A 14,714-nucleotide genomic window follows, 5' to 3' on the forward strand; every position below is an offset into this window, starting at 1 on the left:
TGCTTTCAAAAATGGTGTCATCCCAATAAACTAAACCTTAAAGTGTTTGCACACACACACACAAAATCTTGACCCCATTTTCTATATTTTGAATTCCTTTTGCCCAACGTATACTATATGTTCAATGATGAGTCACTTACCTTATAATTTGAGGAGGGGCTCCCCTTTGATTTGGGCCTAAGTGTTACGAATCACTAGTGCTATTTTCATTATTGTAATGGAAAAATCTGCAAAGTTACAATAAAGGAGTTTATTGAATAAGAAATACAGTTGGGTTCATCGCACATCAGTGACTCCTGGGGAAACCATTGCAATGCTATCATCAGAAAGAGTAATCAACCAGCAGTTGATTTAAGGTATAAAGATGTCAACTTCTATTACCTTCCCTTGAATTGGTCCTAATATATTCAGGAAGGGTGAGGGCAACCCTTTAAATGAAGTTGGATATTTATACTTACATCAAGGCTTGGAAGAGGCCCAGAGAGGAGCAGCAACTTGCCTGAGGTCCCACAGCCAGTAAAGGCAGAGGTGAAACCCCTAGGGTTTGCTCACCACCCCAGTCCAGGGTTCATCTATTCCATCATTCAGCAGATACTTGGTGAGTGCCTGCAGGGGACCAGACATGGGGACGCAGCTGTGAGCGGGACGGTCATAAGCCCCGCCCTCAGGGAGCATACAGCCAAGCAGGGACACACAGACCGTGAAGGAGAATGACTGCAAGTTACATGAAGTGCTCCAAAGGAGACAAGCAGGCTGAGACACTAATGTCTGCACCTACCTTAGAGGGTCAAGGAGAGCCTCTCTGAGCAGATGACCTTCAAGCTGAGACCTGGAAGGTAAGACTATCCCACAGATCCACTCTGCTCCTGACCGTCACCCCTGGGAGGAGGCCATTCTGCAGGGCAAGGAGGTCAGGCCCCAACACTGAGGAGAGAGCTTCCCCTCCCTCACCCTCACCCCTTTGCAGTGTGTCCACACAGCTGAGTTCACAGGACGATCCCGAGTCCTTCCCCAGGCTCAGCCACTTCATTTTGGCTGTTAGTGAACTTGAGTAGCCCCTGGGGTGCTGGGGCCCTGGGCCAGGTGACCTGGCTTTAAACCCTCACTGTGGGAACCTGGGCAGGTCACCTGTCTCTCTGAGCCGCTCTTTTCCATCAGGCAGAGAGCAGACCCTCCACCTTGCTAGGTTCTCATAAGTGGGATGCCGCTGGCGCCCTGGAGCTGTGGGAAGTGCTGCTTCCTTGTTCTGGAGACTCAGATGCTTCCGGCATGTTCTTAAGCAGTGGTTAGAGCTACAGGGAAGCTGTGGCTATAGCAGGAGCCCGGGCATTTGGTAAATAAGTTGCTGCCTGAACCCAGAAAATCACTTCACTCTTGACGGGCACCAAGATAGTGTGTCTCCAGTGAGCTGCTTGGGCCCATTTTTTAAAAACAAAACAAAAACTTGATTACACAGATATTATAGGAAGTTTAGAAAGCTTATCTTTATGATAAGCTGAAAGAAAAATCATTCACCTTCCTACCCTCCAGAATAAATACTGTTGCATTTTCTTCTAGATCTTTTTCTATGAAGGTACAGAGTATATTTTGCAAACATGGTGTCACACTGTGGCATCCTGTTTTGCTATAATCTGCTCTGCACCAAATGCTATATTATGAACATCTTTCCACGTCAACATACATTTATCTCATTGCTGTACCTGGTTGTGTAGTATTCCATCATGGGCTGTATCACACTTTCTGGATCTGAGCCCCAGTTGTTGGGCATTTGGGTTTGGGTCAGTTTGGATTCTTAGGTACAAATAATAGAAACCAACTCTAACTTAAGCAAAAAAACAAACAAACAAACAAAGAATTAAAATGCCTTGGAGTGGCTCATGGAATCTCAGGAGAGTGAACAGCTAGACATCAAGAAGGACTAGGAAGAGGATTTGATCTGGCCACGGATCCAGTTTGCAAGAACCAGGAGGCAGCCTCCCCAGGCACCACCACCAGGACGGGTGAATCCAGATGTTAGCTCCAGATGCTACTGTGTCTCTTTTCAAGGACGTGCGCTTCCAAATGGTCTGGCCTGGATCACGTGCCTCCAGCCAAAGGGAGGGCGAGGCATCTTGACTGACAGGCCCACCGAGACCCCATGTAATGGACAAAAGGCTGTTCCCTGGAGAAAAAAATGAGGCTTGCTACCAAAATAACAGACCTGCCTGCTGGCAGAGCAAAAACAGCAGGACTGTTCTCAGGCGTGACTTTAATTTTTTTCAGCATTATAAGAGAGTTATGAAAGCATACTGGACCCGTCCCATTTTCCCCGGTCCAACTCCTTGGAGTCAGTTCCTGGAATGTCTCTCCAGGGCAGAGCCACTTAGCAGTTCCCCAAGACCCCAGGCTTCCCCGCTGGGCCTATGTCGCTGTCCCCGCTCCTCCCCACAGCATTCTTGTCTTCTGCGTTATCGCTGGGAGCAAGCTGTAAAAATGAATATTTTAAAATTCATCCCCCAGGAAAGCCCTTGCAGGTGGAGAAATATCATCCTTTTGGTAACTTAACTCCATTCCAGGGATAAAAATAAGTAAGACCCAAGGTAGACTGAGAGGAGAGAGGAATTAAGGGATGAGTCATCCTCACTGAAGGAGGAATCGAAACTCAGGAACCATTCCCAAAGCAGACCCCTCCAGCCCCAGCCGGGGTGGGGTGGGGAGGCCAGCGTGCTGCCAGTCTCATTTTAAGCCTCGTCTTTGCCCTTGCTGCACAGGGAACCACCTTTTTCACCTGTTTTCTTCATGGATGGGCTTGATGCTGGCTCCTACCCAGAAAGCTTCACTAGCACCTGGCTTTAGGCACTGGGGCCTGCGGGGCATCACGTCCCTGGGAAGGGGGGACACAGCCCTTTGCAAGATGCCTCTCTTTAAAGGACTGTGTGTTTGTTCAGACTGGCTTTATACACTGCATTGTGTCTTTGGCAATTTGCAAAGTTCAAAAGCCAAACGCGTTGGTAAGGCAAAAATAGAAAATCTGATTTAAAGGCAGCATCCCTGAGATCCAGGATGTGAGTCTTAGTTCTGTTCTCTTTACTTTGGAGAGGTGACCCCATCATGGTTTAAGAAGGTGCTAGCTGTGGGGAATGGATCAGCTGCGCCATAGGGAGCTAACCTTGGAAGTATGCTGATTGATCACGTGGCACAGAGATGCTCAGCCCTCTGTGACTCATGCTTAGTCACACACTACTGGGGGGACAGGTTGCGGATGCTATTTTTTGTATCTAAAAATATCTGATTGGTTTCCTATATTTGGGACAATATTTTGATCCCGCTCAGCCTGTCTCTTAAGTCAGAGCTTCTCAAATTTGAATGTGCACCTGAATCACCTGGGGGTCTTATTAAAATGCAGGTTCTTATTCAGTGGGTCTGGCATGGAGTGTATCTAACAAGCTCCCAGGAGATGCTGCCGCTGCCGGTCCTTGAACCACACTTTGAGTAGCACGGCCTCAGTGAATGGCCACTCCTTTAGTTTCTGCCCTTTATGTGCATCCCTGGAGTTGGTGCTGGGATGGCATCTATCGGTACCTTGGCTACAGAGGGACCTACCTCAGAACAGGTGTCTGTCACCTACGCCGGTGGCTCCTGCTCCTCCAGGACAGTCAAGATAAGACAGGAGCAGGCTCACTGGGGGCTTAGAACAATGCTGTCCAGTAGAACTTTCTGTGATGATGGAAATGTTCAAAAGGGTGAATATTTGAACTGCTGTCCAAAAGGGTGGCCACAGGTGGATATTGAGCATTTAAAATGTGGCAAATGCAACTGAAGAACTAAATTTTTAATTTTATTTCATTTTAGTTAAATTTAAATAGCCACGTGCGGTTACCGGCCGCCATTTGGACAGTGCAGCCTTAGAGCTCAGAGAGCCAGTCCTCCGCTCGCTGACTCCCTGCCCCACTGGAGCCTCCACCACCTGCATCGTTACAGAAAGAATCTTAGCACAAAACATATTGTTTGGGGACTGGACGATTCCTTTGAACGTACATGGTTTTTTGTGGTTTTTTTTAATAAATTTATTTATTTATTTATTTATTTATGGCTGTGTTGGGTCTTCGTTTCTGTGCGAGGGCCCTCTCTAGTTGTGGCAAGTGGGGGCCCCTCTTCATCGCAGTGCACGGGCCTCTCACTATCGCAGACTCTCTTGTTGCAGAGCATAGGCTCCAGACGCGCAGGCTCAGCAATTGTGGCTCACGGGCCTAGTCGCTCCGCGGCATGTGGGATCTTCCCAGACCAGGGCTCGAACCTGTGTCCCCTGCATTGGCAGGCAGATTCTCAACCACTGTGCCACCAGGGAAGCCCCACATGGTTATTTTTATATGCATTCCAGCCTCTGTTTTCTGCAAAAGCCCCTGGTTTTTGCTTTGTTTTGTGTTTCTTCTCACTCACTGTTTATCTGCAGATTGGCCTGCATTCGGTCAGGTTGAAGTTAAGAAAGGCAGAATGGCAGGCCAGGAGAGGAGGAACACAGGCCAAAACCGAGTGGACCTGGGTTCAGCTCCACCCTGCCCTTTCTCTGGGCTGTGTGACCTTGGGCAAGCCCCTTAACCTCCCTGAGCCTCTGCTTTTCCATCTGTGGAAAGGGAGGGTGGTTTCAAGGGTGAATTGAGCTCCTTAGTGTAGGAACTCAATACATATAGTGATGATTGTTATTGTTATTATGTGAACACTCTTCTTAAACTATAAACCTTGCGTAAATGTGAGGCAAAACACTGCTGTCAAAAATTATTATTTTTTTTAACAAAATGCTATGAAACTTGGAGGAAACCACATCAACCAGGCCCAAGAGACAGACCAAACTCTCAAAGCAATAAATCTGAACATTTTCTGTTTTTCGCATAGAACAAGCACATTGCCATTAGCCCTGAATCTGGAAAATTGGGAAGTTGGGATGAAGATTTGTAGGCTGTCCAAGGGCTTCCAGGGGCCAGCCTGCTTGTGAAGGATGCTCAGGCAGGGGTGGAGGGCTGGAGGAAGATGCTGAGAGCTTGCCCAGGACGCTGGCAGAGTGGTGTCTCTGCTTTGGAGGGTGTTTGAGGTCCTTTTCGTCTTTCCTCTTCATGGAGACCCTGAATCCTTCCTACAACTTTGGAAGGGAGGCGAGGCCTGCAGCTATTTATGGAGGAGGAAACTGATTTGATTAGTTCACCTCTCGTCCCATGGAGACAGTGGGGAGACAGGCCAGAGCTGCTTATCACTCTCCATGTGGGGATGTCCCCAATCTGGGGGCTGAGATGAGAGCATGCCGAGTAGAGGGAAAGGTTTCACACACACACACTCACATACACACATACGTACGCATGCATTCGCATGCATACACACTCACACACATGTACACCCTCACATGCACACACACAAACACCCAAACACTCACACATTCACACATATACACATGCACAAACACACAATCACACCCACTCACGTGCACACACATACACACACACACAAACACACCCCTTGACTTCCCTCTCCTAAGCCTTAGGATTTATTGGCCAACCTGGCAGTCATCAGGGGTTGGCTGTCTCCCGGTAGGGGGGGGCGGGTGTGGGGAGTTGACCCAGATCGTCCCAGCTCCATCAGGAGCCCCTCACCACCAGTCCCCTGAGACCTGGAAGGCGCGGGGTGGGGGGGGTGGCCAGGGGGGTTGCGGATTCTGCGCTGGGCCGCAGAATGATTCAGAACTGGACAGTCATTAGATCCGTGGCTCCCAGAGTGTGGAACTGGGTCGCAGCACCAGCAGCACCTGGTAGCTTGTTAGAAATGCAAATTCTCAGGCCCCGCCCCAGACCCACTGAATCAGCAGCTCTGGGGGCGCCCAGCAGCCTGTTTGTAACAAGCCCTCTGGTGACTCTCACTCAGGCAGAAGTGGGAGAACCAATGCTGGCTGACCTCCAAGGCCACCCAATGCCTCAGAGCGAAACCTATGCCTGGTCAGTCTCCATCCCATATCGCTCCCGCCTCAATTCTGCATGTGTGGCTTATCAGAGGTTCTGCCATAAACCAAAGAAGAAGAAGTCTGCCCTCCCTTTGAACAACAGAAACACCCTCTGATCACTTAATTCTCTCCTCAAAAAAATAAATAAAATTCACAATGAAATCTCTTTGTCACGGAAACTGAAATCCAAGGAAATTGAAGTCCAAACTCCTCCTTCTCCAATTTTTATTCTGCACAGTTTTGACCAGAATAAAAATTCTGCTCTCAGTTTTTTTCCTTAGATGTCAGGCCCTCTCAGATGTTGGGGTTCCTACAGCTGCAGCTGAGGAACCATCTCCTACATCACTGGAGGTGGCCCTGTCACCTCCTCCAATGCTGAATTAACCTGACCCTGAGTTTCTGGAGCATCTTGCTTTTCTGGGGTCAGGCTCAGTAGGACGTGAAGAATCCCAGCAACAGCCAGAGGTTAGAATCTACAAGCAAACTCCACTTTCTCTGGCTGTCATCCCTGCAAAATAATGCTCCAGAGCCCTGCTAATCCAGACCCATGATGCCCTCATCATGCAGGGGCTGGAACAGTGACAGAGAGTCCCAGGTGGAGAAAAGCCTCAGCCCTTCCAGGGGCCAGGTGGTGTAGCCTCGGGGGCCACTTCCTCTAACCTGGAGGAGAAACCCTGTACATGCTTGGCCTCCTCCCAAGGACGGAGGCATTAGGGATACTTCCATCTTCTGCAATTCTTTAGAGAATTTCAACTGTGGCAGTCCTAGGCCTTAGGACCTGCCTGGGACCCTCTCCAGGCACGATTCTGCATATTTTTAATGACTAGGTACCTTTGCTCCTGGTTGCTGGCGCCCAGTGCTGATTGGAGCGTGGGCTCTGCCCGGGTCACATTCTCCACCCCTCCTATGTGCAGGAGACCCCACGTTTGTAACAGGTCCATTCCCTACCAGGCCATCTGTGCTTTTCTCTCTGCATTTCTCTATCCATTAAGTTCTTGAGATTGGGTTATGGGGCTTATTGCTGCTGCCCTGGGCACTGTTCTGGAATCCTCCAGGCTTTGTAATTCAACAAGTAACCGTTAACCATCTCTGCTGCGCAATGAGCAAGGTGCTAAAACTGCAGCTGAGAACAAGACAGACAAGGTGGCTCTTCCCACGGGGCTTCCAGGCTAGTGACCGAGATGTAAACATATCTGTAAGGTGAGAGCAGGCGGAGGCCACGGACAGGGGACATGTGAGAGTAACAGGGGGGACACAGATGGGGAGGTCAGGGACGTCCCGGGGAGCTGACACGTGTGACAGAGCATCCCAGGCAGAGGTAACAGCGAGTGCAAAGGCTCAGGGGTGGGAAGTTCTAGTGTGTCTGAGGAGCGGGAAGCCAGCAAGCCAGGGGGAGGCGCTGTCCTACCGGCTGGAAGAAGTCGGACAGACGGGGCTCCACCCTGCAGGCCTCTAGAACTGGGCGGAGTTTGATTTTAACCTGAGAGCAGCAAGAAGCTAGGAAGGGTTTGAAGCTGGGGCGTGAGATGACCTACTTTCCATTTTTGAAAGTTTCCTCTCACTTCTGAGTGGAGAGGCCTAAGAATTCTTTTTTTCCTCTTACATCTGTCTCAGTGGAAAACCATTCTTGGGTTCCTAAGTAGAAGCTTCTGGAACCAGTGCCCCCAGGAGCGCAGAGAGAGGCCAGTGCCCTCTGCCATGTGTTCCTGCGGCCCGTCCTCAGCCTCTGGACTCTTCCGGTCTCGGGCCTGGGAGGCTTCAAGCCACCGGAGCCGCCCTTTGACCTTCGTTCCTGCGGCTTCCACTCCACTCCACTCCGTTCCCCCCGCTCCTTTCAAGCAAGCCCAGCTGCGTTTCTTAAAAATAGAAGCCTCTTCCTAAGATGGCTCTTCTCCTTCCCTTGTGCATGCGGAACCAAGGCTGTTTGTGGGGTCCAGGGCCTTCCTCTCTTTTCTCTTTGGAACCTTCTGGATTTGTGGCAGGTACGAAGTCAAATTGGGTTCTGGGTCTCAAACATAATACTCTCTCCGCCTTCACCCCCCTCCCCGTGGGGAATGCCGGCCAGGAGACGGCCTGCCATGGGCGTCCCCCACAGGCCTGGATTCCACCCACCTGCCCACGCCATCCCCCCACCCTGCTCTGTCTTAGAGCCCTCCCAGCACTTCCCGGAGGGTCCTGACTCCGCACATTTCCAGGGCTTTCCCTCTGGCATGTGGTTCCCCACCTACAATCACCATGTGGCCTCCACACCTTCTCTGCCCAACGCTCACCTGCTGGCCAAGGGGTCCACCCTGACTGCTGCCACCCACCGTGGCTTTAAGGGCCCCCAGAGGGGTGCCCTGCCCCCGGCTCTCCGGGGAACATCTGACAGTGCTCTCTGAGATCCTGCCTCTGTCTCTGTTAAATCTCTCCAGGATCCCTCCCATTGAGGAACACTTCCAATGCCTCCAACCCCTTGCTCCCATCTTGCGAGACTGTCAGCCTCCTCTTCCCTTTGCATCTTTGTCTCTGCGCTCACCCTGCCCTTAAGGAAATCCCCCCCTTGCTCCACCTCAATCACCATGTCTTCCTTCATTTTACTTTCATTTTTCTGCTTTAAATCAGTCCTGTTTCTCCTTGAGTTTTTAAATGAAACTTTTTTTAAAAAAACTTTTTTTTGGGGGGGTGGTAATTTCTTATTTTTTATTTAGCCCCCCCAAACTGAAAATAGAGTGAAAAACAGTTGAAAATTGAAAATTGCCTAATGTCATAGGAATGTTTACAAAAAAAAAAATAATAAAACCTTTTCGACTGAGGTTTAATGTAATCCAGTAACACGTGTAAAGGACAGTAATTTTAAATTCACAGCTCAGGAAATGTTGACCCCTGTACAGCCCTTATGACCACCTCCCTGATCAAGACAGAACATTCCCAGCCCCCCGGAAAACTCCCTCCTGCTGCTTCCTGTCAATACCTGCCATCCCCAGAGTGAATCCTATGCTGACCTCGTCCACCACTAATTTCAGCACAAAATCTTTTAATTCCCTTCTTGGTCTTTGAATTATAAAAATTCCACTGAGTTTTCCTCTGTCTCAATTTGTAAGAGACAATGTATAACGATTTATCTCCTATATAATAAGGGCCCTCACAATTTTTGTCTGGACGTCATAAAGCCCTTTTCTATCCTTTGTGGTTAAAACCTCTGAAGTACACAACTAAGATCAGAGCTTATGAAATAAAGCATCCTGGAGGCACCTAAGATATGTCCGTCCCTTGTAGGGCGGCCGGCTCATCCCAGCTGGCCTGGGACTTTGCAGCTGTTCATAGTGAGCGGCCCTCAGTCCTGGGCAAACCGGGAGGTTGACTCCCACCCCTGTTCTCTCTGTGGCCACAGTTCAAAACGGACACGAGGAGCAGAGCGTGGGGCTGTTAATTCCGCACCATCTTCCTGTGCCTGACACTGTTTAAAGGCCCCCAGGGCTTCCCTGGTGGCGCAGTGGTTGAGAATCTGCCTGCTAATGCAGGGGACACGGGTTCGAGCCCTGGTCTGGGAAGATCCCACATGCCGCGGAGCAACTAGGCCCGTGAGCCACAATTACTGAGCCTGCGCGTCTGGAGCCTGTGCTCCGCAACAAGAGAGGCCACGATAGTGAGAGGCCCGCGCACCGCGATGAAGAGTGGCCCCCACTTGCCGCAACTAGAGAAAGCCCTCGCACAGAAACGAAGACCCCACACAGCCAAAAATAAAAAAAAAAAAAAAAAAAAAGGCCCCCAAATGTCAGATTCATTTTCTGTAGCTTGTGTGGAACTTGGCTATCTTTGCATTTGAAACTCTCAGCTTCCAGTCCTGAATGAGCAACAGGATCGCGGGGAGGGTGGTTTTATAAAAAGGAAAAATTCTTCCAGATTTGGCATTCGATGCTTAGCACTCCAAAAATCCCACAGAGGAAAAATCAGCTAGTGCTCGCTGCAGCCCAGTGATTCTCAACCCTGACTGTGCATCAGAATCGCTGGCGCACTTGAGAAAACGCTCCCCACTTCTCCAAACCAACTGGGGTGGGGGTCGGGCTGGGGCTCTGGTCTCTATTCAAAGGCCCCAGGCAACGCCGGTGGCAGCCAGGCTAGTGATGCTGAGAATAAAGCAGTGCACGTGGGCAGAGTCCCAGGGGCCGGCCCGACCCCAGGAAACAAATCTCTCTCCACCTGGACAGCATGAGAGTCTAGCCAGAGGCTGTCGTGACCCCTACAATCAATCTATTTTCTGGCTAATCACAGCCCCAGCCCCGCGCCTGTGAGTCCAGCCAAAGCCACTCAGCATTCCGAGGCTCGGCCACATTTGTGGCCACATACAGCTGCTGTGACCGCACAGGCCAAAGGCCTCTTCCCTCTCCTTCGAGATCTCATTGAATCTGGTGGCTTTAGATGTCATCCAGAGGCTGAGGACTCCCAAGTCTCTAGCCCAGGCACTGCCCCCCTGCAGCTCCGGACTCCCACACACTGCCTCCCTGACAGCTTCAGGCTTTGCTCCACACGGGCAGCTCAGGCATCTCCACACTGCAGCCCCGACCCAGCTCCCCCCGCCGCCCGGGCCTCTCAGCTTCCCCGCCTCGGGAATGGCACCACATCTACCCGAGCTCAAGCCCAAACCGATGCTTGTCTGTGCTCTCACCGCCCTCCTCTGACCCATCAGCAAGCCCTGTCTCTCACCAGCCGCCGCATCGCTGGCTGCATCCTCCCGCCTCTCTCCAGGAGCCCAGCCCCTGACATCTAAGGGCTGGGAGCTGAACGAGCCTCCCGTCTCCCTCTTTCCACTCTTGCGCCCCTCAGTCTATCCTTTACCCAGAAACCAGAAAGGTCTTTTTAAAAATGCTTTACAGGGGACTTCCCTGGTGGCGCAGTGGTTAAGAATCCGCCTGCCAATGCAGGGGACACGGGTTCGAGCCCTGTTCCGGGAAGATCCCACATGCCGTGGAGCAACTAAGCCCGTGCACCACAAATAGTGAGCCTGCACTCTAGAGCCCGTGAGCCACAACTACTGAGCCCGCGCACCACAACTACTGAAGCCCACGTGCCTAGAGCCCGTGCTCCGCAACAAGAGAAGCCACCGCAGTGAGAAGCACGGGCACCGCAACAAAGGGTAGCCCCCGCTCGCCGCAACTAGAGAAAGCCCACACGCAGCAACGAAGACCCAACGCAGCCAAAAATAAATAAATAAAATAAATTTTTTTAAAATGCTCTATTGGTTTATAATTTATATGCCATAAAATTCACCCATTTAGAGCAGACAATTCTTGTTTTTTAGTATATTCACAGAGTTGTACAACCATCACCATAATCTAATTTTAGAACATTTCATACCCCCGAAAGAAGCCTTGTAGCTATCAGCTGACACTCCCCATCCTCTCTCCTCCCCTTCCCCACTCCAGCCCCAGGCAACCACTAATGTACTTACTGTCTCTGTAGATCTACCCATTCCAGACATTTCACATAAATGGAATCATACAGTATGTGGTCTCTGTGTCTGGCTTCTTTCATTCAGTTCTCTCATTCAGTATAATGTTTTTGAGGTTTGTTCACACTGTAACACACCTCAGAGTTTCAATTCTTTTAATTGAATAATACCCATTGTATGGCTATACCACATTTTGTTTATCCACTCATGAATCGAAATCTGGGTTGTTTCTCTTTTTTGGCTACTAGAAAGGTCTTTTTAAAAACAAATCACATGTCACTCCCCTGCTTAAAACCTTATGATGGTCTCCCATCATATCTAAGTGAAACTTGTTGCCATGGCCTGCAATCTCCTTGATGACATGGCCCCAGCCTCTGTCACCAAGCTTTTCTCCTGTCACTCTCCCAATAACTCACTCTGCCTTCTTCATGTTTCTTGAACACACCAAGCTTGTTTCTACCCCTGGGCTTTTGCCCAGAAGAGGAAGGGCATCCCAGGCAGGAAGAGGAAACTTGTTTCCTCTTCCCTCTGCTTGGGATGCCCTTTCCTCCGTTCTCCACAGAGCTGGCCTCTTCTTTTCACTCAGGTTGCAGTGTAAGTGTTACCTCCTAGCTGAAGTCACCTACCCCCGCCTGTGTCACTCTGTAGCACCTTGTTTTACCCCTTCGTGCTCACCATTATCCGAAATTATCTTCTCTGTATGTTCATCACCTCTCTCCTCCTGCTAGAATATTTAGCTCCAAGGGAGGAAGTACCTGTCTGTCTTCTTCGCTACTGTGCTCCTGGGATGTAGCATAGCTGCCGGCACAGAGTAGGTACTAAGTTTGTTGAGAGGCCCACGGGGTCCAGACAGGTAAAGCCACTCCTGCAATGGCACCAGAAGCCTCAGTTTTCCCAAGTGACATTTTGCTCCCATTTGGAATGCCGGTCCTATTACTGGCTGCCAAGATGTTAGTGTTGGGTCTGAGGCGAATCACCCCTCTGACTCTCCAAGGTCTCAGACAATAGGGGAGAAACACAGAGCCACATGGCTCTCGCTACCCCCCAACCTCACTCCCACCCCCACCGGTTTATTATCTCAGTAGAGCTAGTGTAGAAAATCCTAATTTCATCTTACTGCCTGGAGAGTGGCAGAGCCTCCTGCCGGAGGGAGACCCGTTCCTGGCGAGCTAACCCCGGGAGACGGAAGCAGAAGAAAAGAGGATGCTTCCAGAAGGCAGGCAGGTGTGGATGTGTGTGTGAGAGAGAAAGAACCACGGCCAGGGTTTGAGGCAGTGACCCTGCCACCAAGGCTACAGCAAGGCCCGGCCCTCCCTCCTCTTCCAGTGGGCGGGTGGAGTTTGGGGAGTATTTACACCGACCCCCGGCTCGTGGAAGCGGAGCTCCTGTGCCTCGAGGCAGAAGCAGGGACACCGTGGGCAGGGAGCCGCCTTCAGCAGTCTGAAGGTGCCTGGTGGCGCAACGTTCCTCCCTTCTGGTGACTGCGTTGTCTCCAGGATGAAGTCCAAGATTTCCACATGCTGGGTGGAGCCCAGCCTGTCTTTCCTGCATCCTCTCCCTTCACACCACCCTCAGTCCCTCTGCCCAGAACCACTGGACTACGTCCTCACAGTCCCATGGACATGCCCCCAGGCCTTTGCCTCTGTTCTTCCAGTCCCTGCAATGCTCTTCCCAGTGCTCCGCTGGTGACTTCCTGAACGCAGGCCCGCCTGGACTCCTGCTCCGTGAAGCCTCTCCTGACCCCTCCTGACAGTCAGGGGGACCCTCCCCTGCATACATCCCTCTTGTCGAGCACTCACCTCCAGGGAGTCAGCGTATCCCTGGAGGATACTTGTCTAGAAGACCAGACTCCACTTTCTTCTCCGATGGATCCCCAATGCCCAGAACAGAGCACAGAAGACCCTCAACAACTATGTGTTGAATGGGTGAATGAGTGATGCCCCTGCTAACCGGTGAGCTCCTCAAGGACATGGTCAACGTGCCACTTACCTTGGTGCAGTTTCCAATTGCTGCTACTACCAAATACCACCCTTGCCCTCTCGGGGGCCAGAGACAAGGTGCCAAAGAGCTCCTGTAGGGCGCTGGCCACAACTGCCCCACTGGCCCAATCTTTCAAGGCTCTGCCCTGCTCTGCCCTGGCCCTTGGTTTGGAGGCAAGCCCTCCTGGGAACAGAAGGACACCCAGCCCTGCTCCAGTGCCAAGGCCCAGAGCTGACGTCTCCCCAGAGCTGGGTCCCAAGATTGACCCTTTTGCCAGAGGCTCACTGACCTGATTCAAATCCTGCAAGCCCACCCCTCCCCTCCAGAAACCCCTTGAGCTTTGAGAGACACGCCCCTCCCAATCTCAGCCACATCTCTCCAGCCCTGGGCCACCGAGGCCAGTGGGGTGTCTGTGTCTTTAACAAAAAGCAAGTGTAACAAGTAAAAGTAACCCGGCAAAGAAAACTTCCCTCATTTATTTTCCAGGGGCCTTGGCTCATCAATCTTCCCACCTAACCTGCTCTGTGCTCTGTTAGCTTTGCTTCTTGATAGAATGGAATTTGGTTTTCTAATAGCATTTGTCGTATGCAAGGTGTCCCTAAACATTAGCGGTAATGAGTTGGAAGTGGCACAGTTGGACGCCTTCGGAAGCCAACACTAGATGTCAGGCCCTCAATGGGTCCCTTCGAGGATATGGGCTGAGAGCTGGGCCCAGGGCCCACAACTCTTGGTCCCTGGCAGGCAAATCACCCAAAAGACATGGGAGTGCCCATGATGTGCTGGGTCACACATGGGCACTGGGAAGGCAGGACCCTGCCCACATGGCACTGTCATGGCTGGTTACCCATGAAGGACAGAAGTGGTGGTAGAGACCAGCCCCTCCCCCACTCAGTCGTTTGGACCATCCCCTGAGAGGCCGCATGGCAAGAGATTTGGACTCAGATAGACCTGAGTGAAAGGGCTAAGGCTCCTCAATTTTATTTTATTATGATGATGATGATGGTGATGATGATGATGTCCTTGCCTCACAGCTTGCGGGATCTTAGTTCCCCGACCAGGGATTGAACCTGGGCCCCAGCAGTGAAAACGCGGAGTCCTAACCACTGGACCGCCAGAGAATTCCTAGGCTCCTCAATTTTAAAATGAGACAAACAAACCTCACGTCACCGTGTGGCTTGAGGACAAAATGAGATGGCATGAATCTCCCAGCACCAAGTCCAGCACATAGTGGGTGCTCAGTACCTGTTAAATCCCCCCTGACATCCCAGACCTGGGAGGTGCACGTGCAGCACCGCTGCTCCCCTGGGCTCGGGTTCTTGTCTAGAGGCTTTGGCAGCT

This window comes from Balaenoptera acutorostrata, chromosome 1 (genome assembly GCF_949987535.1).
Source record: "Balaenoptera acutorostrata chromosome 1, mBalAcu1.1, whole genome shotgun sequence".
NCBI classification, from domain to species: domain Eukaryota; kingdom Metazoa; phylum Chordata; class Mammalia; order Artiodactyla; family Balaenopteridae; genus Balaenoptera; species Balaenoptera acutorostrata.